The sequence below is a fragment of the Mytilus californianus genome, unplaced genomic scaffold (genome assembly GCF_021869535.1).
Source record: "Mytilus californianus isolate M0D057914Y unplaced genomic scaffold, xbMytCali1.0.p SCAF_9, whole genome shotgun sequence".
In the NCBI taxonomy this organism is placed as follows: Eukaryota; Metazoa; Mollusca; class Bivalvia; order Mytilida; family Mytilidae; genus Mytilus; species Mytilus californianus.
The window spans coordinates 76,856,208-76,883,614 of NW_026262745.1; the positions used below are offsets into that span (position 1 = coordinate 76,856,208).

Below are 27,407 nucleotides of genomic sequence, written 5' to 3' on the forward strand. Positions count from 1 at the left end.
AATACATGTCTTTATACATGCCTACTATATGATGGTTTTTAGGCTGTACTTCACACCCCCATGCATATAAAATTTGCAATAAAATCCTAGAATATACAAAATGAATACTCAAGTTGGTGTTTTTGGTAAGAATATTGATTACTTGTCACACCTAAGCACAAAAATCCTGGTCATCATAGATAGTATTAGAAAAATTCCACTTTTTAAACAAATTTTTAACCCAAATATGGAATTTTCAATTAACAATGCAGTGCCGCAGACAGGAAAAGAAGTCATAGACTCTTGTAAAGTGAAAATTTTGTGAAAATCTTTTCACCAAAAGTTCTTTTATATATATTCTACCTAAATGTCAACAATTGAGCCATAAAATAATAACCCTAAAGAAAAAATGAGTTTTGTATGTAGCTGCCTATTCAACTTTACACTGATTTTCAATGAAACTGCTCAACTAGAATTTTCATCACAAGAAGAAGTTTTCATGCAGGAAAAAATCTTTTTATAAAATTGAGAATGGAAATGGGGAATGTGTCAAAGAGACAACAACCCGACCATAGAACAGACAACAGCAGAAGGTCACCAACAGGTCTTCAATGCAGCGAGAAATTCCCGCACCCGGAGGCGTCCTTCAGCTGGCCCCTAAACAAATATATATACTTGTTCAGTGATAATGAACGCCATACTAAACTCCAAATTGTACACAAGAAACTAAAATTAAAAATAATACAAGACTGACAAAGTTATGTTTATTTTTTATTGAAAATCATATATGTAATACTACTAGAATCACAATTTACCTCAAACTGTTGTGCTTTATATCTTTTTATACATTTGTATGCTGTCTTGCATAAAAAAAATCGTAATCATTACATAATTTCAGTTTTTTCCGTGTAACTTGATACCCCATGATTTTTATTTCTTAGAAAGTACTTAAATCATGATGTTTTGTCATTCTGGGCACACAAAAGTCCACATGAGCTACTTCCTTGCAGTGAACATATTCAAAAATTTCCCTATGCAGGTTGCAGTCTTGTAATTGACTGCTCCATAGGCTTACATGCAAAACAGCTGATCTTTGAAAATTTTAAAAAATAAAATGCTACATAGAAATTTTTTTTCATGTACATATCATGTATGTAGTAATGTGAAATTGTGATTTAATCGAAAAAAAGTGTCTCAGGCCTCGAAGAATAAAAAGTTATGAAACCCTGAAGTCAAAACTAATTTTTTCTACTTTCTGGCTGTTTTTACTAGGCAGCACCACTTCCAGTAAACATGATATCCTTCCACTTTCCTGGTTTGATATCCCCAAAAAGATGCCATATTTCTTTTAAATCTACATATATGTTTCAATTCAGCATAAACTTTTAATCAAACAGAAAAAATTGAGTCAAGAAAAAAAATCAGAAAAAAATGGACTATTTTATTTAACTCCATGTTTTCACATGCACCAGAAACTGGAGTTGTAAAACAAGACTGGTACCTATATAGAAGACAATTCTTACAATCTTTATACTATCAACACCAAGTTCTCCAAAAGACAAAACACATGAAAATAATCAAAAGACAACCATGACTGACTTAGGTTCGTGACTTGGGACTGGCACATAGATCTGTGGAGCATAGGATCTTTTACTGTAAGATTATATAATTAAGATCTTAATTGGATTTTATATATTATACAAACCTGCCTTTGTATAAAAAAAAATCATCAACTCTCAGTATCTGCTATGATTGCTGAAGCATTGCTATAACATGAAGTAGAATTTCTTCTTACGTAAATCTTCCTTTGATTGGAAATTTCCATCTTGAGGACTCCGTAAATAATTGATGTTGTTTATTGGGTAAGGTTATCAAATATTCAGGAGCAAATGATGTCAGTAATGTTGTTTACTGTTGTTTTAGTACAGTTGTATAATAAGTATGCTGGTATCTGAGTAACTTTACAGGGTGGGGTGCCAAATGGAGAAAAAAATCAAGATCCTGATGTAAAATATTTTTACAATAGAAAAATATTCTATATGCTTGTGCTGTAGAAAAATAATCTCTTATTCTTACAATATTGATTAAAGAACTTGATTTTTAAAAATATCAGTGGGACAGCTACCTAAAATTCAAGTTTACCAAAAATGGATTTTAGAGGTCCCAAATGTCATTTTGATTTTCATGCTCTTGGTACAATGGTTCCTTAGTGCTTCATCCCTGATTGATATCATTGCCAAAGGTCAAAGTTACATTATAATACATTGTAACATTCTGTTGTGAAAAAAATTGTAGGTACAGAGTCCAAACGACGTAGAAGTTAGCAACTATAGATCACTGCACAGCCATCAACAATGAGCAATACCCATACTGCACAACAAGCTATTAAAGGCTAGCTGACATGACAAATGTAAGCAGGTCAAACAAGGAAATTTACAGCAAAACAAAACAATAAACAAAAGGTTCCGGACTTTGGACAGGCACATGCTATCAATGTCAGAGGTTAAAGGCCAGGTAACCTAATAAATTTTGGAAGAATTGGGGTTTTTTTTTTATTTTTATTTTTTATTTTTTATTGAGACAAAATATATAGTTTCTTCATGAGCGCTTGAAGTCACCGTTATAAATTCCAGAGTACCTGAGTTCACCCAGTTTTTGGTGGGGTTCGTGTTGTTCAGTATTTAGTTTTCTATGTTGCGTTTTGTGTACTATTGTTTGTCTGTTCGTCTTTTTCTTTTTTTGGCCATGGCGTTTTCAGTTTATTTTCGACTTATGAGTTTGAATGTCCCTCTGGTATCTTTTGCCTCTCTTTCATAACATCATAAAAGATAGATTTTATATTTACTAATGTTTGATAGTGATTAATGCATTGAAAAAGTTTACATCATGATAACATTTTTATTCACCAAAAATATATTTACTTTAATTTCACATGACATCTTATTGAGGTATGATGACCATCTGTTTTTGGAGAAGGAGTTTGGTGGATTAGGATGAGATCTTTAATTGAATCCTAAATTTCATCCTGTTTCAACTTAAAAATCAGTGTGTTATCTTTGTAACATAGTAACTTCTTTGATGAAGAAATATTTTATCTTTCAAAATTTCCAATCATTTCAACTCAAAATTTTTCAAATTTGTCACTCCTTCAGAATTAGTCCTAATGATAATCTGAAAATTTACTTTAATATGAAAATAGGAAAGTTTTGTATATACTGAAAAATTCTGAGAATTGAAATAGTATTGAAACTCAATTTTTATGGTTTAGAAAAATGGTTAGTTTTTTATGTTTGATTGATTCTTTGTAGATATTTTATATATTTACTTTGAATTTTTTATTTATATATGATATATTTATATGTAGCTAAATCCAGCTGAGAGCTAGTTGAACCCATACTTTTCATATATAACTGAGAACCCTTCAAACGAAATAATTGCCTTTTTCTTAAATTTGTTGTTATTTGTAAATTTTGAGTTTTAACAGTTTAGAACGATATACATTAATTTGTGATATAGAAATTTCTATCCATTTTTTTTTCTTTATAGAACTTGAAAGGCAGTTGTATAATGAGACTCTTTAGAACTGGTTCCTTTTAACGCAGTGATTCGAAATTACTTCCATAAGCTCATAGTAATATATTCATAGCCATAAGCTCATTAATGTAATCTTTAGGGACGATTTGTAAGAAATAGTTTTGTGGCCTTTATTTATGGAATCAATTCCGAAAAAAACAAATATAATTAATTTATGAACAAATGAATGCAGACCTTTGGGATTAATGTCTTCAGAAAGAGATCCCAAGGCATTTCAAATAACTTTGGCCAATTTGTTTGCTCATCAGTCGACATCCCTGCAGAGTTAAACCTTTTCTTTAACAAGAAACAAAACAGCATTTGGTTCACACGCATGGCCGAACAGTTGCTAAATTGGAATTGGTCAGTTTTCATTGTTCTGACCATGTATTAATTAAAGATCGTCACCCACAGTGATGAGAAATATTTTTCCTGTGGAATATTGTATTTGTCAGGGTAATCTCATTCTGGTAATCAGCAAATGTCCAGCTCGGAAATGTCTTGTTAACATCGGACGATCGTCGACCAAAAGGCTATCTTGATTTTCACGTCCAAAATCGTCGTTCAGAATAATGGAATTAGATTGCCATCATCTCCGAGTGTTAGCTTGGGTGATTTTATTACTCTGCCGATCTCTTCTTATTTAGTAAAAGAACGTGGAGAAATAAATTTGTAGATTCACGAGGCATAAAATGTCATTATTAAACCAATATCTAATGAAGTTTATGGGCCGAAAATGTTCACTAAATTTATATTGACTTCCCAATTTGTAACGTTGAGTCACAAACAGTTTCTTTTATTAATCTTGAGAAGCGTTTCACTTTGAGTTTTTTAGCGATTCCAATTGACAAATTACAGCGTCATTAAAAACTATGCTCCGTTTTTATGGCTGATAAATTCACAGAAAAGCAAGATTATTGATTAGAGCCAGAAATTAGATTAACTTGTTAAAACTTCTGATTTCTCTCCTAATGTGTTAAAATCTTCACCATCAATTATCTGTTTCTTTATTCATAATTTCTTTTATCGAATGTTTATTTTTTTAATAGGACTAATACCAAAGTATTGACATATATGGATAAACAAAATGTACAATTTTATACAAAAAGAAGTGGAAGTAAATTTCATACATAAATATCATTATATTTAAGGTTAAAAATGCAAAATTATGAACCTAATATTGATTTTTTTTTTGGGGGGGAGGGGGGTGCCTCTTGCACTCACTGATCATTTTCTGATTGTCTATGTTCAAAGTTCAAACCCATCACAAAAATATTTCTGGAAACCATTTTAAAGTGAAGAAAAAAAATAAAAAATTTGACTTTTGAACTTTAATTGGACATGTATGCAGAAAAAAAAGAAAAGTTTTCATGGAAAAAGGCTAGAAAATTTGTGACAAAATACTTGTGAAAATTTACACTTTCTATGCGAAATTGTACTACAAATTCAATTTGGTACCTTAGACATTAATTTCATGTAACTACTGACAGGGCAATTAAATTAAATGACAATAAAACAAAAGGTTTGAGTGTTTTGATGTTTATTGACAGTAATGCTTTATGATAGAGGTCTTTATACCATGAATATAACAAAACTGGTGAAATTTTTCTAGTATATTGTACAATCAGTACATACAATAAATTGGAACTTTTAGTATAACTAACTATTGCATTGAAAATATGTATAGAAAACTCTAGAGAGTAGTGTTGAACTATCTTTTTATAATATGTATAGAAAACTCTAGAGAGTAGTGTTTAGCTAGACTCTTTATAATATGTATAGAAAACTCTAGAGAGTAGTGTTGAGCTATCTCTTTATAATATGTATAGAAAACTCTAGAGAGTAGTGTTGAACTATCTCTTTATAATATGTATAGAAAACTCTAGAGAGTAGTGTTTAGCTAGACTCTTTATAATATGTATAGAAAACTCTAGAGAGTATTGTTGAGCTATCTCTTTATAATATGTATAGAAAACTCTAGAGAGTAGTGTTTAGCTAGACTCTTTATAATATGTATAGAAAACTCTAGAAAGTAGTGTTGAGCTATCTCTTTATGATATGTATAGAAAACTCTAGAGAGTAGTGTTGAGCTATCGCTTTATGATATGTATAGAAAACTCTAGAGAGTAGTGTTTAGCTAGACTCTTTATAATATGTGTAGAAAACTCTAGAGAGTAGTGTTGAGCTATCTCTTTATAATATGTATAGAAAACTCTAGAGAGTAGTGTTTAGCTAGACTCTTTATTATATGTTGCAATTATTGTAACCATTATCCGGCCCACTTGGACCAAGAACACAGTTATTTTGTAGTGCATTTCTTTAAGACAATAGATTCAAATTAAAAGAATTGTACCTGCTCTATCTCAAAAAGTGTATTGTACTACTTTTGGGACAAATAATATCAAAATTATAGAAAAGTCTACCAGCTCTAACTTAAAATATGGACAATTTTATGTTAAGGGGGTCTATAATTCAGTTTGGCAGCTTCAGACATACTAATTTTTTACCTTTTTTAACTGGACCAAATCACTACTTTACATAAAAATTCATCACCAAAATTTTTAACATGTAATTTCACCCCCCCCCCCCCCCCCCTTACTTAATATTTCATGCATAAAATATAAAGAAGAGATAAATTTGGAAAGTGTATTCAAAAAATTTGCAAGTTATTCACTGTCCACACTAGGGACTATATTTGTAGACAACGGAAATCAATGGATGATAACTGTGTCCTGGGACTACTTTTACTGGATTGTGACAACACTGAATGAGACTTATTACCAAATTTGTACTTATCCTGAACAAGACAACTGGTGCCACATGTGCAGCAGGATCTGATTATCCTTGAAAAGCAAATGTGATCACCTAGACTTACTGGTAGATATACTGTTTCCGATGGCATCATAAACAATTGTTAAAGTTTGTTATTAGGTCATTTTAAGGGGAACCACTAATGGTAAATCAATGATATTTGGTATGCAGTTGTATAAGCATTGGCACATCTCATTTCCATGGAGATTATTTGGCCCTGCCCCCTTAGTCATGGTCTATTGACTTTGAAACTTTTGTGTAGATTACATGTTAAAGTTTGTGATTTGGTCAGTTTAAATTGAACCACTTATAATTAGTCAATGGTATTTGGTATGCAGGTGTATAAGCATTGGCACATCTCATTTCCATGGAGATTATTTGGCCCTGTACCTTCATTTATGGTTTCATTGACTTTGAATATTTTGCATGAGTTACATATTAAAGTATTGCTATTTTGATTTCAACATTTGCATTTTACTATCAAAATAATAAAAATGTGAGACATATCTCTGTGTTAACAGTTTATCTATGTAATGTATTGTAGTCTGCTGTTTGTTTTTTCAGTGTTTATAGTTTTTGGCCATTACAATGGTGTCTACACTTTCTTTTTGACTTATATGTTTTTAATGTCACTTTGGTATCTTCCTCCACTTTAAGGGAAAAAAAATTGATGATGAATTGGAATTGATTTTTTTATTGTACTTTGTTAAATGTCCAGCGGCAAATGTTTCATGCCTATTTGTCACTGTGTACTTTAAACAAACAACTATCAATCAATCCTAAAACTATTATCTTAATACAATTCTACTGAAAGTAAATAGCTACTTATATTATAAATTTTTATCAAGAGACCTAATTTTAAACAAAAAAGAAACTCTGGTGAACCTTTTGATATTGGGTACTTGAAATATACTTAAAACTGTTTATTATAAAGAAAAAAAGTTTATTTTAAAATGTGGTTCAAACACATTGAATTTGAATAACAGCTCCTGTTTTGAGGGTTTTTGTTAGCTATACTTCCAAGCAGTAAAATTTATGGTTCCCCCATTATAAACATTAGACCTTCATGCAGAATGATTTTTGCATGTGTAGAAGTTCTTTAGGAATCTTACCCTGGTGAGAAGAAATACTTTGATGAAAGGAAAACTACAAACATTTCATGTAACAAATGTTATAAACTTGGTAACTGCTTAGTAAATTAACACTGGAAATTCATAACAAAGCACTTACCAGACTCTGATCTGCTGTGAAGTCATTTGTATGTTTATTCTGGTAAAAGATCTGTTGAAAAAAACTATCATCCTTGGTAATAAATTTGTTTGATAAATATGGATTTTTGACATAAGTATGTAATAAAACTTTCCATGGTTTATATTAGAGTGACATTTTGAATGTTCTGGTTTCTAATGCTGTAGTATTAAATGGTATATGTTACTGTTGTATAATTAACTTGTAAGAATGACAAATGTGGGAAAGTAGCAGTGGTTGGAACTTTATTTCTTCTTAAAAAAAATCAGCCCATTTAAAAAAAATCTACATCACGTTCAACAATATCTTGCTAATAGTCATCATGAAATATTGCATTTTTATAGTGACAAGCATTGAAAAAGATAATCATAAGTTACTTAAGAACTAATTGAAGACTGCTACCAAATAGTGCTTTCAATTAGTTCTTTGAATATATGATTGATTGAACTTTGGTATTTAATGCCACTTTCAGCACTATTTGCTATTTTGTGGCGGCCAGCTTTTATTGGCGGAGGAAGCTGAAGTGCCTAGAAAGAACCACTGACCTTAGGCTGGAAAACTAGCAATCCTATACTATTGAGATTGGAGCCGCAAACCTGTCACTTTCCAGGTTTGAACTCACAACCTCGGTGTTGACAGAGGATAGTGATACAGTAGATAAACTACTTTGACCACTCTGCCACTGAGGCACTCTTGAATAGAAGAAATGTTGTTAGATAAGATGGCTTACATTTTTAGTTATTAAGAGGTCATCAGTTCTTGTGCCTGTTAAGCCTCTAATGAGCCTGGTGCTAAAATAAGGGGGTCCTAAAGCTCTTTTTCTCTTTCATTTGTATGTGTATGCTCAACTTTCATGTAAGGCATTTGAGTGTTAAAGCATATTATTGTGAAGACTTGGGGTTGTCAAAGATAAACTTATTGTAATATTTAAAACACTTTCATGTTTAGCAAATCCATATGTTGACCTCTAAATGTCTCTAACTTTTTGTTGGGTTGTTGTATTGCTTCAAATTGACACATCTCCTTCTCTTCATTTTATTCATTTGACATGTGCTAAACAAGATTTAAAAAGATCTCATTCTATAGACACAAGCGGATCCTGATTTTCTCATCATAGCTAATTACTTAATCTTAGAGGTCAGAAAGCCAATTTTGTAACAGTTGTTCTAACATGCATGATTACATGAATGTTTTAATTACACAAAGGAGATGCTTTACTGTCAAACATCCAAAAAACATAGATCTGACAGTTTCCTTTGGTAATTAAAATATCTCATTATTGGCAAACATCTTGTAGACTTATGTTTTACGACTTCTGTAACATATGTTTTGCTGTCATTTTGTAAAGTCAAGCTTCACCAGAACCAAATTACCATGGAAATAAAAATCAGGAGAAAATTGTTCAAAAATATGTTTTGTTTGTTGATTTTGTGCAAAAGCCATTTGGAGTGTCTGTCATGACATCATTAGCTGAGAATGTCTTCATGATTATATAAATTCTTTATATTATTCAAAAAAATAAACGATATTACCCAACCGCAGAATTACTACCTCAGGTGTTGGTTCACCACTTTTTAAATTGAATTATTCAAAAAAGTAAAATAGATTGTTTTATTTTTTCAATAAGAAATATGTAACTTGATTGTATAAAACTTTACATTTGCCCAAATGTGTAACAAAAATTTTTCATTTCTAATGATTTTTGTTACACATTTGGGCAAATGTAAAGTTTTATACAATTAAGTTAAATATTTCTTATTGAAAAAATACAACAATTTTGATTACTTTACTAATGGTAATGTGACCCAAAAAACTTGAAGTCAAAGCTTTCAGAACAGGTTTTGTGTATTGATGTTAACCACCCAGCTTTTTAAGAGACTTTTTAAATTGAGAAGAGGACAAAATGCTTCTATATTCAACATTTTCTTGCCAACTTATTGAAGGAGTGTGGGTGCTTTTCAAAAATACCTGCGTCCTGCAATCAGCTTCATATGCATGAAAACTCATAATAATTATGGATGTCGGAATCCTTTTCAACCGGAATGCAGAATCAATTGGCAAATGTGCAACTATTGTAAAGTATCCACAGAAACATTTTTGATTTAAGAGCCTAAAAATCAGTCTGTCATTAAATTTCTCAAATTTATATGGCTTGTAAAGTCCCAATTGAAGAAAAAATGTTACTGGCCTGAGCGGTAGGGCTTGTAGTAATTTGGGAAGACTGAGTAACATATTGATCTGTTATTTCAATGGTATTTTTAAACATGGAGTATAATAGTTGCATTTTGAACTCTCAATGTCTCCTAATCATCATCTAGAAGCCAATAAAATGTAGTTAACCATCTGTTTTATCCTCTGTCTTAATCACCCTAAATGCCCCTGCCATTATGTGATATTTTTGTTTATGTCTCATTGATCTAACTCTGGTCAGATTTCATTCTCAAGTTAGCAATAATCATGCTCAGTAAATAAATACAGGGATACAGTTACAAGATAGGACATAGATAAAAGGAGTGTTTACATTCTTCCATGTTATTGTGTGTAGACAATGTCTGTTTGATTTTTATGATAGAAAGTAAATGTTTTCTCAGAATGATTAGATAAAATTATTAAGAATAATAAATATTAATTATAGAGTTTCATTTCTTTACTGGAAAGAAGAGCACTGTTGTATTGGAAAATGTTGATCTGTATAATCTAGGTTATTGATCAAGATTAGAATCTGCAGTAGTTGTATAATCTTCTAGAATTACTGTTTAAATTAAGGTTTTTATGAGAAATTCACTAAGAATTATTGTTTTAAAGAGAAATTCTACTTTATTATTATTATTTGAATGTGTAGTTTTTGACATAATAAAAAAATTCATAATGATTGAGAAAAGATATGGGGCATATGTCAGTGAGACAGCAACCCAAAAACAAGATTCACAAAAGACATGTAGAGTTCATCAAGGTTCAAAGTACACACATGCCAAATGTATTACATGTACAATCATCAAAATTATTTTCTCTTGCAGTGCAAGAAAAACAGTCCAATTCATTTTGATTACCAAAATATAGCTTTAGGAAATAAAGTTATATATCCTATTTAAAATAAAGTATTGAAATATTGAAAAGCATAAAATGAACATATTAGGTAACAGAATTTTAACATGACCAAAATCAATTCCCTTTTATGACAATAAAATTTAAGCTTGGGCTTTCTCTTTTAGATGTTTTAAAATTTTAGTCATGTTGAATTTGTCTTCCAAAATATTTGCACCAAAAAATTCCATCTGTAAGCATTCTTAAAACTTGGGTGTTTGCTTAATGTTCAATTGTCTGTTGCAAGAAAAAGAAATACATTATTTGTAACATCAACACATGAGTTTATAATCATTTTTCCTTCCATCAATGCCGCTGCCAAACTTTAGGTTCTAAGTGTTGCCATTCTCTCTGTAAAACTTGTTCGGAAGTTACATTTCTATGTTAAGTACTTTTGTAACAGAGAGCTCTTGAAAAACTCGCATGTGATAGTTGTAAATAGCAGCTGTTTTTATGTAGTATTAAAACATCATCTGTATAATTCTCCTACTCAAAGATGTTAAAGTAACTTTTGGAATGCTAAAAACATATTTACCGTTACTTGGGATGTTTAGTTGCATAATCAAAGAACTTTGACAATCCAAATTATAAATGGAAGGAGATGTGGGGTATACTTCAAATTTAGTTTTCAATAAGACAACAACCCAACAACACATATGACCAGTAAAACATCTAGAGGTCAAACAAACTGTTGTCAACGAAAGACGAAAAGAAATTTTTGTGATTTTTTTTATCATTTGCGATAATTGAAACACGACAGATTTTGTAAAAATAGAAACCTGCATTTTGAATTTAGATATCAATACGTCAAGCTCTAAATTGAACAAAGTGTAAAAAAGTATTGATATCTAAATTCAAAATGCAGGTTTCTATTTTTTACAAAACCTGTCCTGTTTCAATTATCGCAAATAATAAAAAAAATCACCAAAATTTCTGAACATAGACATGTGTCAAGCTCTAAATCAAACCTGCAGTCTTAAAAGTAAGTGTGAATATAGATAAAAAAGATAGTACCAGAATTCACCAAAACCAAGAAAACCAAACACCAACACAGACAAAATTCTTGACTTTGGACAGGCACAAGTTTTTGTAACAAGTTTTTTTTAATTCTCAATCATCCCCATGCTCATCTGCATCTACATCTACAAAAATATATTTGCACTGTGTAACCATTATATCTGTCAATCTTGCCTCCTTTAAAGCATCATTTATCACCTTTTCTTGTTTAGAAGATAACATGCCTTTATACCCCCTCCTTCCTCTATCCCACCCCCTGTCAAATTCCCCTGACTCCATAGATTCTACAAAAACCTAGTTGCACTGGGTTACCATCATATCTGTCACACCTGCCTCCTCCAAAGTCTCATTTATCACATATTTTTGTGTAGAGGATAACATGCTCTATGCCCTCAAGTATCCCCCTCCCCATTGATGATCCCTTTCCCTCTCACTCAGGGAATCTACAAAAAACCTAGTTGCACTGTGTTACCAATGTATCTGTCAATCTTGCCTCCTCCAAAGCCTCATTTATCACCTTATCTTGTTTAGAAGATAACATGCCTTTATCTTTCTATTTAATTGACCCCTGAATGTGAAATATCTGATAAATTTGGAAGATAGATCTGCCATTAAAGAGAAATGTTATCTCACCAAAATATATATGTTTATTAAAATGATTGACAGGATAATTTGATGGCAATTTGTTGATTGAGTTATCAGTTTCAGAAGCATTTGAGGAAAACATGTTTCATGAGACATGATTACATGATTACATGCTAAATTTGTACTTTTGACAAAATTGTGAAGTTTGAGATTAAAGCCAAATTTTGGTGCACTGAAATTAAAAAAAAAATGTGCACTTAAAGCTTAATAAAAAGTTGATTATAATAAGTTAAAGACTGTTAGATTTTTTTAAATGTTGATTAAGAACAAATGATATTTTTGGAAAATTCAGATGATATTTCCTCTTAAGCAAGTTATCCAATCTAATTGTATGAAAATTCAATTGCTTTATAGAAAAATGTCATTTTTCACAAATATTTTTTTGGCTCCAATAGATGAATAGTCTTATGCATTTGCTATCTTCAAAACTTGAGGGCCTTGAACTTCTGATTTTGTTTATGTCCTTAACATTACCATTTTTTTTTTCTTTTTATAATCCTAATAAAATCCCAATTATGAATTAAGAAATAAAGTCAGCATTCCAACAGTAAAAGTGGTTGTACAACAGGAACTGCTGACCCTTCCAGAGCACCTGACATCACCAAAGTTTTAGTGGGATCCTAGTTGCCCTGAATCTTTATTTTTCTGTGTATCTAGTATTGTTTTGTCAACTGTTGTTTTTCTTTTTGTCTTTTGTTTTTGGCCATACTGTTGTTTTTTATTATATCCCCACTTTAAAAAAGTGGGGTATACTGTTTTACCTCTGTCTGTCCGTCCGTCTGTTCATCCATCCATCCATCCATCCATCCATCCATCCATCCATCCATCCATCCGTCATTCCATCCGATCCGTCAGTCCGTCCATCCATCCCATGAATATTTTTTGTTGCTTCTTTCTATCGAACTACATCATAAGGATTTCTGAAATTTGGTATATAAGTCAGCTATACCGTGTGATGCGTTTTCAGATCATCACTCAACAACTTCCTGTTTACCGAAATATTTGGGCAGCCCCGGGTATCATCAGTGAGCAGTAGCTCGCAGTTTCACCTGTTCATTCAATTTTCAACTTATGTTTTTTTGTTGGTCTCTTTTCTTTTTTTTTTAATTGTGGGAGTGGTGGATTCGCTCTATTGTTAAGTAGTTTGAAATTAGAGGTTTGTCTCTCAAACAACTAATAAACTGTCTATATTTCAAGGTTTTTGTTTTTTTTTTTCCTGAGGACTCTAATCTCACAAAGTATCTGCTTTAAATCAAACTTTGAAACAAATAACATAATGCTTCACACATCTAAAACTCATTCCTGCCAAATTTTCCAATTTTTATCATTTCAAAGTGGTTACAATATGCAATCATTTCATTTTTTTCTATTTCTCAATAGTTTTGTAAATTGGTTTCTTCTATTTGCTCTTCAAAAAAAGTTATTAAAAGATGGAACTGAGTGAAAAAAATATCTTTTCAAGTGTCTTAGGAAATCTGCTAATGACAAACGCTTACATCACTCTGATTAGAACCAGATGAAAAAGTAACTGAAATGGCAGGATTTTATTTGAATTTAATTTCTAATTTATGATATAACTGTGCAGACCATACATCTCGTAGAGCATTAATTACCCATAATGCCTGTGAATTAATGGATAATACATGTTACGTCAGGTTGCATTCATCATTTGATAATGGTGTGGTTGTAATATTGAAGGCACACTTGATTTTTAAAAGATCTACAACATGCACGCTGTAATGAATGCCTTTCATTTCCCTTCTCATATTTTTAGGCCATATTTTTCTCTATCTGTCTTCTGATGTCAAACAATTTTTTTTGTTTCTTTTTTTTTTTTTTTGTGCTAAAGTGCTTGTATCTCAAAAACATTAGAATTATTTTTACCTGCTTAGCCAGTGGCAAAACCAGGACTAGTAACAGCTCGACTCTGTCTGTCCGTCTGACCTGAAGTAGAAAAATTTTGTCCAAGTTTCCTTGGCTTCTAATGAAAAGGAATGATTTTATATTTGGTCTGCATTTTGTTTTTTGGTTAAAAATCTGTTTATCTATAAATATGAAGCACTGAAAAATAAGAAGAAATTCACTAAAAAAAAATAACACAAATTTTCAGGTATAAAGGAGCCTCTCTTGGATCCCAGGATCTGCCTATGTTGTAAAGTATTATTGACTGGATGCTGAAATAGCTCCTTTTGTCTCTCAGACAGAATAAAACCATTGACATATATTTCTGTTGAAAAGAAGATATATCACATATAAGTTCATGACTAGCTGCTGTCCCTATGGGAATTTCTTGTCGTCTGTAACTTATTTAAGATTGAGATCCTATAAAAATACTTCCGTTTTCATCAATCATATTTGATATATATAATTGGAAAGCTGATTTGTCCTATTATTTGGTTAATACAGAGAAATTAACACTGTATCTAGTGATCAACTCAATAACTAAACTTTGACTGAATGCATGTTTGTTATCTCTAAGCAAATGGGTATCAAACAGTTGGGGTAAATTCTTTTCCTGTCATTGAATTTTTATTTTAGAGAAACAACATGTAAAAAATTTACTAAACATTTTGAAATTGAGCAACTGGATTACCTAATTAGAAATGAAACCTATACATCATATTTGATGCATTTCAAGTCACTGTCGAAGATTTAATTTCATCAGGCATTCTCATAAGCAAAATTTGAAAATCAAAGATTTTGTATTGTAAATTAAAGGGGATAATGTTAGTACAAAAGGGGACCTCAAAGGAATGGCCAATTCATTGAAAACCATCTTAACTAAAGGGAGTTTAAATATAAATTTTTTTCATTGGAATGAGGGGAAATTTTAAAAAGAATTTTCAAGCAAAGACTGAAAGTGATCGAGATATAATTTTTTTTTCTTTTTGTGCAATTTTTTTAAAAAGAGGAGTTATATATTATGTTTAATACTCGATGAAAAATATATTTCCTGTGTAAATGCCTGCTCTTTTATAATTAAAACAATTTGTGTTCCAGCTTAAACTTGAAAATTTTGTATTTTGAAGAAGAAAAGCTTTTTGACGTTTTTGAGGGTCTATAAAATCATTAAAATTGATAGTGGCTTCCCTCCAGTGGTCAGTTGGCTGTTAAATGACCCATTAGATTAAACAAATTACACATTATCTGGTAATAGATTTACAAATTACATAAATAAATATTATAACAAGGCTGTGATGGATGTTACTTTTATAAAACAACATTAAAGTTTGACCAGAGGCCAGTGTAATTGATTTGGAATATAACTGTTATTTTGGACCCCCAGCTTGTTCAGAAAACAAAAGTTAATTTCTCCCTTTAAGGCCTTACAGGTACTCAAAGGTTGGGCCTGATTAAATTTTTTTTTTTTTTTCGACCACTGTCTGTAAAATGTGAATAAAATCCTCTACATTTTTTTGGCTTGCGGTACCTAAATTAAGTATGTTGTACTGTCATACAACACAGAAGTTTTCTGTATTTGGTTTAACCTACCAGTTTTAAGTTGTGTCTATACTTATAATAAAAAAACAGTTGAATTTTCTGGGAAAATAATTATAATATAGGTCTCATGTGAAATATCTAATTACAGTGTAATATAACAAATAATTGGGGAAAAAAATTCAAATCTTAACAATGAACAAACATGTGCCTTCAATGTTTCCTCTTTCTCATTCGCCTCTTTATTTTCACACCAGTCATTCTTTGTTGTTTTTGGACACAATAACAGTATTTCCTGTACACTAAGTTATTATATTTTTTTTTCTTCTGACATTTTAGTCCTGTATGATTCCGTAATGGTTGGATTAGTCATTTAGTATGTATAGTGAAACATCAAAACATTTTCTTTAAAGTACTGTTTTTGTCTGTAATATTTGTGGTAAGGAATTTAAATCTTTTACTTTTACATGTGATTTTGACTTATTACTAAAAAAAAATACGATTTTAATCAGTGCTACAGCAAAATATTGGATTTTAGCTAGCTAGATGCCATAATATATCTCACCTCATTAATGTGCATTAGATGGACATAAAATCTTATTGTTAATTTAAAGTACATGTCTTTGATTTTAGCAGCTTTAAAACGTGGTCATAATTTTGTCAAAATCGTAGCTACTATCCCTTTAAGTATGTTGTGCAAAGGAATGAAATATTTAAATTTGGATATTGTCAATAACTATATTAAATTTATTTTATTACCAGTCTACAATATAGAAAGAAATGATTTGTATCATCAATGATTTTATAGACAGATGGGGCAATTCATCCTATCTTTAATAGACATTTTAGTTGATCTTTTCACAGTTAAATTTAATCTCAATTAATGTCAAAATATTACATAAATGTTTAAAAAGCAAGATGGCCTGAGTCCACTGTTCATACCTTGTTAACTTGTGATGGATATAATGATTAAATTGACCATGTACATTTAAAAGACTGGTCATTAATATCAAAGAGGAGATAGTGTGACTGTTACGTCACCTACACCATCATAATGATGGGCTAATTGATTTGGACAAAGACTGGACATTAAATTTTACAATGGTCATTTTGTTAACTGGACATATGCTATGTTTTGCTTGGACATAAATTTTTAGGATGACCAGTGGCCATCAGTTTTATGGCCTTGATGACAAAATGGGAAAAGGACTGAAAATTGATTATTATGTACCGTTAATTGATCAATCTTGACTTCAAAGAAAAGTTTTTAAAGTTTGAAGATATATTTTTAATTTTTCTTATGTCAGTAAATGTTATGTCATTAAAGTATAAAAAAAGAATAAATGGGAAATCTGGACTTGCCAGAAGTCCTTTACACTTAAATATATATTGCTATTCTGTTTCATACCACTCACTATGAGGGTCTGGAGGGGGTTTACAGGATATAGAATAATGGGTAAAATGTCCACAAAAAAAAAAAAAAAAAATGAAGGAAAAGAGAAAAATAGGCAAAATAAATAAAAAATAGAGAATCCTGGGGTGCTGAAATATAAAGAATGGAGAAAAATGGTAAAAAAAATTTAAAGAATATAGAAATGAAGGACCACATCCAGACTCTCAAACTTAATTAAAAGACAAAATATGAAAAAAACACCCAAAAAAAGGATTTGTGGTCTGGGAAATTTAATTGATTATAGATTATAGACTATATTGTGAAAAAAAAACTATCTTTTTGTAAAGTTTCCAGTTTTCATTGAATATGAGTTTACAAATTGTGACTTGGATGGAGAGTTGTCTCACTGGCACTCATACCACATATGTAATTTGGTGTTCATATGCCTGCAGCTTAAAAAAAATGAATAAAAAATATTCAGCTCCTTTGTGTTGTTTTAAGTTAAGGAGGTCTATAAAAATTGGCAGCCTGACAGTATAAGAAAACAGAGGATACTATAAAGTGACAAATTTGTTGAAAGCTTTCACTATTTTATTTGCTGAAGTTAGTGTCAGTTGGCAATCATTTTGCAAATTGCTTTAATGATTTAAAAGTTGTAAAATTAATTAAAAATACCATGTAGTTTCTGACCACACACAGTCTAAGTTGTGGTACATGGTAACCATTTGTGCAAAACTTAGATTCCTCCCACTGGTCATAATGTTTGGTCACATGACACCTTTTTGTGCTTTAAATTAAAGCATGCTGACTGTTCCATGGGACACTTGTTACACATTATATTTTGAAGTGTTGCTCTTGAGAAATTCCCATAGTTCACAGTTCAACAGCTGCTCAGAATGAAAAATAAACAGAAAATTGAGTTTAAATTCAGCAAAAAGATCATTATTGGTCTGTTGTCTGCTGGTAATGGACCAAGAGTTTAAGTGATTGAGATGATGCTCAAAGCAGGAGGTCATTAGAATGTTTCAAATTGAATTTCTTTTATTTTCTTGAATTGAGTACAAATGAATTTGAACTTATTCATTGTAGTAGAAAACTTTATTATCGGTTTTGATGGAAGTATTTTAACACCTTATGATCTGCTAGTTTCATACTCAAACATTTCTTTTTTTTAAACTAAAACTAAATAGTTAATACTTGATGTTCTCACCATTCTCTTTTTGCTTAAATTAGTTTTGTGACAAATTGTTAGTCACAGTCAAACTCCAAAGTTAAGACTCATCAGTGGGGCCCTATTCAAAATAGTTGGAATTGGTGTAGATGACCTATGCCTTATGATATATAAAATATGAAATAAATTTAGAAACTTAAGAATTCAGGGGTTGGGAAGAGGGGGGGATGTATGTGATAAATTTGTAATTTATAGAAAATTTTTAAAAGTTCCAAATCATTTAAATAGGCAAAAGCCTGTTCTCGGATTGATAATTTTATGTTTATAGAATTTCCTATTTGTCATAAAAGCACAAAACTGAATGTCCCCCAAAAAGTGATGGGGAAAAGTCTGTGAGCCTTTAATAATCTTAGCTGTCAGGTCCTGCGTGCAAGGGGACATCTTCACTGAACTAGTACACATTTTTATTTAGGGGCCAGCTGAAGCCCGCCTCTGGGTGCGGGATTTTTTTGCTGTCTTGATGACCCATAATGGTGGCCTAAATTGGCTGTTTTCTGCTCTTTGGTCATGTTGTTGTCTCTTTGACATATTCCCCATTTCCATTCTCAATTTTATCATAGGAAAAATATATCATCAAGAAACCTGATGACAGTTCTGTATGCTACAAAGTTTGTCATGTGACCAAAGGACATATGGCTATGTTCACTTTGTTGTCACAGTCACTCATGTGTTTTAATCAGAAGAAAAATTACCACTTTTGTTGTCCACTTCTTTTCTGATTACACCAGATTAATTCCATGTAATTACAGAGTACAAGATTAATGTGAGGTGGACATGTCTTACCAACTCACTTCAGCCACCTGCTGACCAATGGTCAATATTATAATTATTATTGGCATCATGTAAAAAATGGACTTGATGCTTTTAGCAAAGGTGCACTAAGGGTAAATGGTAGTTTCCTTTTTATGATCAAAATAGTTTTCAATAAACCCGGAATTTAAAATTTCACTGAAAATCCCTAAGAAAGACTGAATTTTGGAAATTTTTTGAAAATTGTATGGGAAGTTTTGTCTTTCTTGCAGTATGAATTGAAATTTGAATATTTGAAATCCACAAGAACATTTTCCCCCCAGAAATTGATAATTTTGAGATTGTGGTTTATTTTATCCTTGCATTTTACACTTGTCCAATGTTCAGTCCATAATTTCCAGAACACCATTTGTCAACTGCTAGACAGGGCGTCTGTTTCCTGCAGGGAAAACAAATCAGCAGACATATGTAGGGTATTAAGGCACCCTGTATTTTAGTGGGTGTGGTGTCCTGACAATGGGTGTTACTTAAACAAATGTCCATACCTGTAAAAAATGATAGGTTTGAACACTGGTGAAAGAGATTAATTTGTTTTTAATACCTAGCTTCTGATAGGTATATTAAAATCTCTTTTATTACACCTTTTGACAAAGAGGTAGCTTAGTATCTTGTCATACATTTTTCTGTGCTTTAAGATCTTTTCCTTGATGCTTTTCAACATGATTTACCACATCATTTGTTATACTGTCTCGAAAATCTGAATTGTCCAAAACTTTTAGAAAGTACTTTTCTGTGCTTTTCGATCTTTTCCTTGTTGCTTTCAACAATGATTTACTGCATCATTTGTTTTACTGTCTGCAAAACCTGAACTGTTCAAAAGCTTTTAGAAAGTACTTTTTTCATTGAATACCAGTTCTGATGTTATTTTTATATTTTACAGAATCCACAATATATGTATTATTAGTTTGTGATTAGGATCTTCAGGAAAATAAAATATCCACAAACTTTAAATCTGGAATCCAGAATTTAAAAAAGACTTTTAACAGTACATAATAGATTTAGACACATTACATGTATGTTTCTATGATTTATCAAATGACAAAATAAAAATAAGAAGATGTGGTATGATTGGCAGTGAGACAACTATCCACCAGAGACCAAATGCAGAGGCGGATTTAGGGGGGGGGGGGGGGGGCAGGGGTCCTGGGCCCCCTTTTTATTCCTCGCCGTAGCGGTGGGGGCATTAAGTTTTACCCTTGTTTGGAAAAAATTTGGTTGATTCATATAGGGAATCACTGAAGCATGACTGGAGCCCCCCCCCCCCCCCCCCCTTAGGCAGTCAGTGGGCCCCCACTTATGAAAATTTCTAGATCAGCCACTGAAATGGCACAGAAGGTTTATTAAAGCTTACTTTTGAACTTTGAGATAGATTAAAATGTAAAAAAAGATTTAAAGCTTCAAAAATGGTATCCATAGTCTAAAATACTAGTTTATATATATATATATACAGATGAATCAATAAATGAATTTTGAATATTTTGGGAATTTAATTAATTTTCAGCTAAATATTTTGTGGTGTTAAATTTGTTGAAATGTTTTCAATCTTCACAACCAAATTGTACAACATAAAGGGATGTTCACACTAAATAACATCAAATCTGGTGTAAAAATTTGAATAATGACTGTCCCCAATTGTAACGGCAAATTTTGATCGATTCGATTTAAAATAAATTAAAGATTTCCACAGAGCAACTGCATGAATGTTTTCACGTTATAATAGCCCCTCATGTGAAATAATGCCTCGGAAATATTTTTGTTTGTGATCCCACAATTTTTATTGTTGCACCTCTCAAAACAAGAATGATCTGGGCATGTGACCCTAAACTAACATGTTACCTGATACACTGTTATTTCCCACTTAATCACACTAAAGTGTTGATGTTATTTTGTCTTGTATTGTAAAGTGTTGATTCGACTTCTGGCCTAGAGTCTGTCATTACTATTCATTAAATCTTAACAGTTACAAAATTTTTCTTTGTTGAATTACAATCAGAAACATTCCGGCTTTGTGTTTAGACATTTTACCCAACACAAAAAAAGCCAGAAACAAACTGTACCTTGTTAAAAATAGATTTAAAGCTTTCTAATGTGATTTTTATCGTATCGTTTTTCATTTAATTTTTTATGTACCTCATATTAAGCATATTTTTTTGCACCATGAAACAATGGAGCCATACTATAACCTGGAAAAGCAGTCGCTACCTTTCGGTGACCTTCTCAATATCCATTAAAGACGTATAGTGATCTTTTACTTGAATTTGAAATTGCTGAGATCTAATACTATATTTAAATTTTGAGACATGCCCATCTTGATTTTTAATGATTTTAAGAACCAAAATGAAAAAAATATGCTAGAACAATTTAGCATCAGGTATGTTTTATTCATTGTTTTTTTCAGCATTCAGATCATGGCCATAAGGCAAATGGTTTTCTGCTATAAAATTAAGTTCTGTAGCCTTTTGAAAAAAATCATAAAAATAAGTAATACATAATTGAAGCAACATTAAATTTTTTAAATTGCTTTGAAATATAAAAAAAATATTATCATATGAATATTAATACAAATTAGAAAATTTATAAAATGATGTAGAAATAACATTATCTAAACACAAATAACATCAAATGAGAGAAAAAATAACAAGAATCCAAGGACGTAATGAAAAATCTTCGGTTGAAAAGGAAGAGACAAATTATTATACTATTGATAGAGAGAAAAAGAGGAAAAGACAAACAACACAAAACAACACAAAACTATACATAGAAAAATGAAGATTGACAGACACATACCCCGTCAAAATCTTGAGAGTACTTTAGGTAAATAAGCAGTAACTGTTTCACTCAGAAGTGTTAAATTGAAAAAGAATTAACAGTATAGATATTGATTTCCTGTTTGAAATTAATTTTTAATAAAAAAAAGATATTTTCATATTTATTTTTGTGTAAACCAAAAAAATCTCATCATGAACTTAAATTCACCTCTCAGATTCAATAAAGAGGAATTCTTCATTGATGATTGTCAATACCAAATTTTATCTAATTATGATATTTACATTTTCAATTTCTTTTTTGTCATAATGTCCACTGGTCATCTTATCTACATGACTCCGCGGCCATATGGACACTCGAGATGGACACTGATTGTCTGAACTTTCAATGTTGCCGGTCACCCATGCACGTTTTAATTTTCATCAATTATTCATTTTTACTGGATAAAAAAGACTTATCTTTAGGCCAGAACAAATTCATTTTGCTCCTGAAAATAGTTCGTTTAATTTAGATCTTATAAAGCGAAATGAACCATTAGGAATTTATCAGCTAAATGGACACTTCCTGTCACATCAGAAATTAATTAAAAGTATATGAATTCTTGGTCACTCCTTTGTGGCAAATATTCTTTCTAGTGTTAAAAAAAAGAAGGAAGAAAAAAAGGCTACATGAGTTTTTTCCAAGGGCACATTTAAAATAGTATTTAATAAGCTATAAAAATGTTGATTAACATTTTACATTTGTCTGATATTTTGACATGAAAGAAGCATTTAAGTGGGGGATGAGATGCTCTTGGAATGTGGGATCTGGTAAAAAGAAGGTAAAAAAGTGGGAAGTCCTAAGAAAAAATTACAACAAATAGAAGGATTTGGGAAATGAGTACCCTGTGTCACCCCCATCATTTAAGGTTTGATTGGAGGAAGAGGCAAGAAGATTTTGAAAGTCAGGTTAAGATACCATAGTGGCTCCTTATATATTTTCTGAAAGTTTTCTTGTTATTTATTTTTGTCCTTAGCAGATAACTTTTGGAAAATACTATTCTCATAGTTGTTAATATGCCAGATACTGATCTTGTCATCTCTGCATGGTATTTCAGACATACAAATGTAAATACACAAAATGATATTACAGCTTTGACTGAAGACTACTCTTATAAGCTTTCTCATTATAAAAGCAACAATGTATGGTCTTTGTAACAAGTACCTTACTGGACTTAAGTGGTTTACCGAGTGTATATAATTATTGTTCCCCTCATGAAAACATCTCCGTAATGTGCTTAACCACTGATTGACCACGAAAAAAATCTGATGTGAGACGGCAGTACTCCATGACAATGCTAATTTAAATTTAATTTTCGGTGTCACTGTGTATGACTCTGTAGGACGCTGTTTTGACGAAAATATTTCTATTCATGTCTTCATCGGGGAAATTATTTGTGTCGAATTTAGCTTTGTCATCACACAGTGTCCAGAGCCTCCTTTTCAATTTAATGTGTTGTAATCAGCTTAGTTACTATCTTGTCTCGAAATTGAACTTTTAATCGTCACAACAGATCTTTTGTTTCGCTAGTTTTGTCCCCTGTATTCATATTGCAGCTGACTTCTTTGACCCAATAATTAGCGATTGCAGGATACGATTTGAAATACTTTGATATGCTAATTTTAGAGATACTGTCATACTGATAAATCGAGGGAATTATGATTTTAATATTTGCTGGTACATGATAACATATGGAGATGCTCTGCATGTTTTCAGAAGATTATTGAAAATATTTCACCTGCATGACACGGGTGTATGACTATGAGTCAAAAATTTTAAATCTTAAATTTATTTTTGAAAAAAAAAATTACATTATATTAAAGCATCAGTGTTTTATGAGCTATTTTCCCTTAGAACAAGTTATTTAGAAAAAGAGAATAAACAAACAATGTTTACAGGGTTTCTTCTATGATGTAATGTAATATCTATTGTTCACAGGCTTCAAGTTCAATATAAAGGAATGAAAGGCCTTAAACAATGTTAAGCCAACATTTAAAATTCTGTAAAGTTTTGTGACATAAAGTGATTGAAAATGACATTTCCAATTAAGAATTATATAACAATATATAGCACATTTTAATAATTCAATTAATTAAGGGTGATATGATATATAAAGAATTATTCTCAAGAGAGCGAGAGAGAGAACGGACAAGCTGAAAACACATGTCAACTCGAAGAAAGGTTTTGCAATACAATTCATGAGGCGATAATGTATTAAATTTACATCAGAATATTTTTATGATATTATATCAGGGAATTGAATGATCTAGTCAAATTTAATACAGTATTATTTCATAATGTCTGATCCTTTATTGGGTGCTAATTCAATAAATAGGGGATTCATTAAAAGGTCACATTTTCTCAGTTGGTTATTTCATATTATGCTTCTGTCTAGAACCTTGGGTAACATTGTTAAATTATAGAACTATAATTTAATAAGAATTAATGATTAATAAATTTCTTATCAAAACAGTAACTGATTTCAAACATGCGATGAATATAAAAGATTTTGTGAGAATTGTTGTTCATAAAAAAGCTTATTTTGTATTAACTGTATAATAGAAAGAAATAATTGTGTTGACAAAATTTCTGTATTTCTATTCAGTGCCTCATTCTGATAATTGCAATTTTTTAAAAGTTTGATGAAAAAATGAAATTAAATACTTAATTTTATAAAGTCAATGAAGTTGTTAATAACAAAATTGATCAACAAAATATAATTTACAAATATTAAAGTCAACATGGTGGAGATCAATATTTGACTTAGACCTTACAGGAGTTATTGCCCTTGAATGTTTATTTTTACACTTTTTGAGCATTTTTGCAAGAAATTATGGAAAATATCTTATTGCATTGTATCCATTTTATGCAAAACTGCAACGTGAGCAAGACAGGCTTTTCTGAATCTCTCTAGATGTAATTATGTATCAAAAATTAAATGCTGAAATGAGATACAAAACTTTTTTTAAATTGTCATTGATCATACAAATAATCAATAAAAAACATCTAAAATTTTCAGTATAAAATATGTTTATTTTTCATAAATATTCAATCCAGATGTTGACATATTATTTAATGTTGCAAAGGTGATATGTTGTTTGGAATTATAGGATGTTAGCAGTTAAGCCACAGGATGATTTTCAGCTTCTAAACTGTTTGCTTAGTCTGGATCTATGAAAAAAATCATACTTTAAAAATTCATAAAAATTGTACCGTGTAAATATAAACATTACTGATAGTCATAGGACTTAAAAGCTTTGTTGTAGAAGGTACACAGTCCAATTAAATGAGGATATTCCTATTTTGATTCACTTAATTTTTAGACAGGAACATTTGTGTAGTTAAATAAAAAAAAAAAATAAAAAAATTAAATTGAACAGAATTGATTTAAAGTATACCAACATTAGTCATATTTGTTTTCGTTTTTTAATTATTTGAGGAGTATCATTCGCCATCTCAGAATTGAAAGGATTAGGAAGAATTTCAAATTGTCCATTCACCAAATGAAAGTATAAACACACATTATTGAAATGATATACATTATTGCAGTTGATATTTTATAGTGTGTCTTTCTATGTTGTGATGTTACACTATTGTTTCAGAAAAAGGGTGAAGGTTTGGTACCATTAAAACGTTTAAACCCGCTGCATTTGTTTGCACCTGTCCTAAGTCAGGAATCTGATGTTCAGTAGTTGTCGTTTGTTGATGTGGTTCATAAGTGTTTCTTGTTTCTCATTTTTTCTATAGATTAGACCGTTGGTTTTCCCGTTTGAATGGTTTTACACTAGTAATTTTTGGGGACCTTTATAGCTTACTGTTCGGTGTGAGCCAAGGCTCCGTGTTGAAGACCGTACTTTGAACCTATAATGGTTTACTTTTTTAAAATTTTGACTTGGATGGAGAGTTGTCTCATTGGCACTCATACCACATCTTCTTATATCTATATATTATATTTGATCATCTATTATTTAGGATGATTGCTCAATGTATCCTTTCAGCACAAAAAGGCTATATCATTGAATGAGAGCATTTAAATATATTAAAGCAGTCAACTTCATTTTTATTAAAATACGACAACAAGTCTACCAGTTTAAACTGATGTTAAAGACAATACTATATACATATACTTATATGTCGTAGAGTTGTCACTTGTTAAGACTTACTTATCAAATAATTATTTCTGTGACTGCATCTTACGATCCTTTACGACAGATAATTTAGCTAATCTGCAATCAATTCCATTTTCATGCCCAATATATCATGTACTGTGTTACAACTCTAGATTCTACTGATGAGGAAAGGTAACACTGGGCCACCAAAAGCTGAATTTTTAGTTCAGTCTAGGTGGCCAAGTGGTCTAGAGTGCTGGACATAGTGCAGGCGGTGTTGTCACAATATCCAAATAGCATAAGTTCGAATCCCGGCGAGGGAAGAACAAAAGTTTGCTTCCGCAAATTTGCAGATTTAACATTGTTGTGCTGATATTTAGAGTAATTATGCATATATTTATATATATATACATGTTATATATACATAGAGAGAGATAAAACTCAATACATAAATATTACCCAGAATGCATTAAAATCTGAATTTTCCAGTTGTCAGTCAGTATTGACATGTCTTTGAAAGTATTCTGGACTCTGTTATAGCTTACAATATTGTATGAGTTTTGCTCTTTGTTAAAGGCTGTATGGTGGCTTATGGTTGCTTTCATTTACCTCATTTAGTCTTTGGTGAATAGTTGTCTCATTGGAAATCATCCGATTTCTCCTTATTTTTATAAACAATTTTGATTTTCAACAGAGATTTATCCCCCTTGAATTAAAATCATATCCATAATAATAAGACATATTTTAAAAATTATTAATATCTTTTGAATTATTAATCCACTAATCCACACATTTCCTATCGCAATAATGTCATCAGAAAAGTTCAAATATTTAAATTACTGAAATATAACAATTTAATATCATATGTTTCACCAAGTGTGAATTTTAAGAAAGTAATTTGTACAGTAATTATATGAACATTTATGATTTAATGTTCTCAAAAAATGTAAATGCATTGAGGCCCCTTTTGATTTTTTTTGGTACATCATAGAAAATATTGAAAATATATTATGTACAATTATTTAGAAATTTGATAAATTTGTTACCAAAAGGAAAAAGTTGTTTTAAAAAAAGAAAGATTTTTTTTTTTTTGATTCTTTTTAAAAATTTAGATGAATTTAAAAGATATCCCCACACATTGGTCCCTCTTAAGAAAATATTTGGCTTTAATACCTGCTTTATAAATGATTCATATTCCCAGATGATTTTTATCTGATCAAAATGATATCTTCATAACTCGTTACAGGTAAAAACGCAGGTAAAA

The 27,407-nt window shown here is 30.8% G+C and overlaps 1 protein-coding gene across 1 annotated transcript in view; it reads left to right on the top strand.

The window, feature by feature from the left end:
* The window catches only part of LOC127714199 (ATP-dependent (S)-NAD(P)H-hydrate dehydratase-like), a 123,692-nt gene that overhangs the window by 34,416 nt on the left and 61,869 nt on the right, over window positions 1-27,407 (top strand). The gene's annotated exons all lie outside the window — the stretch shown is intronic.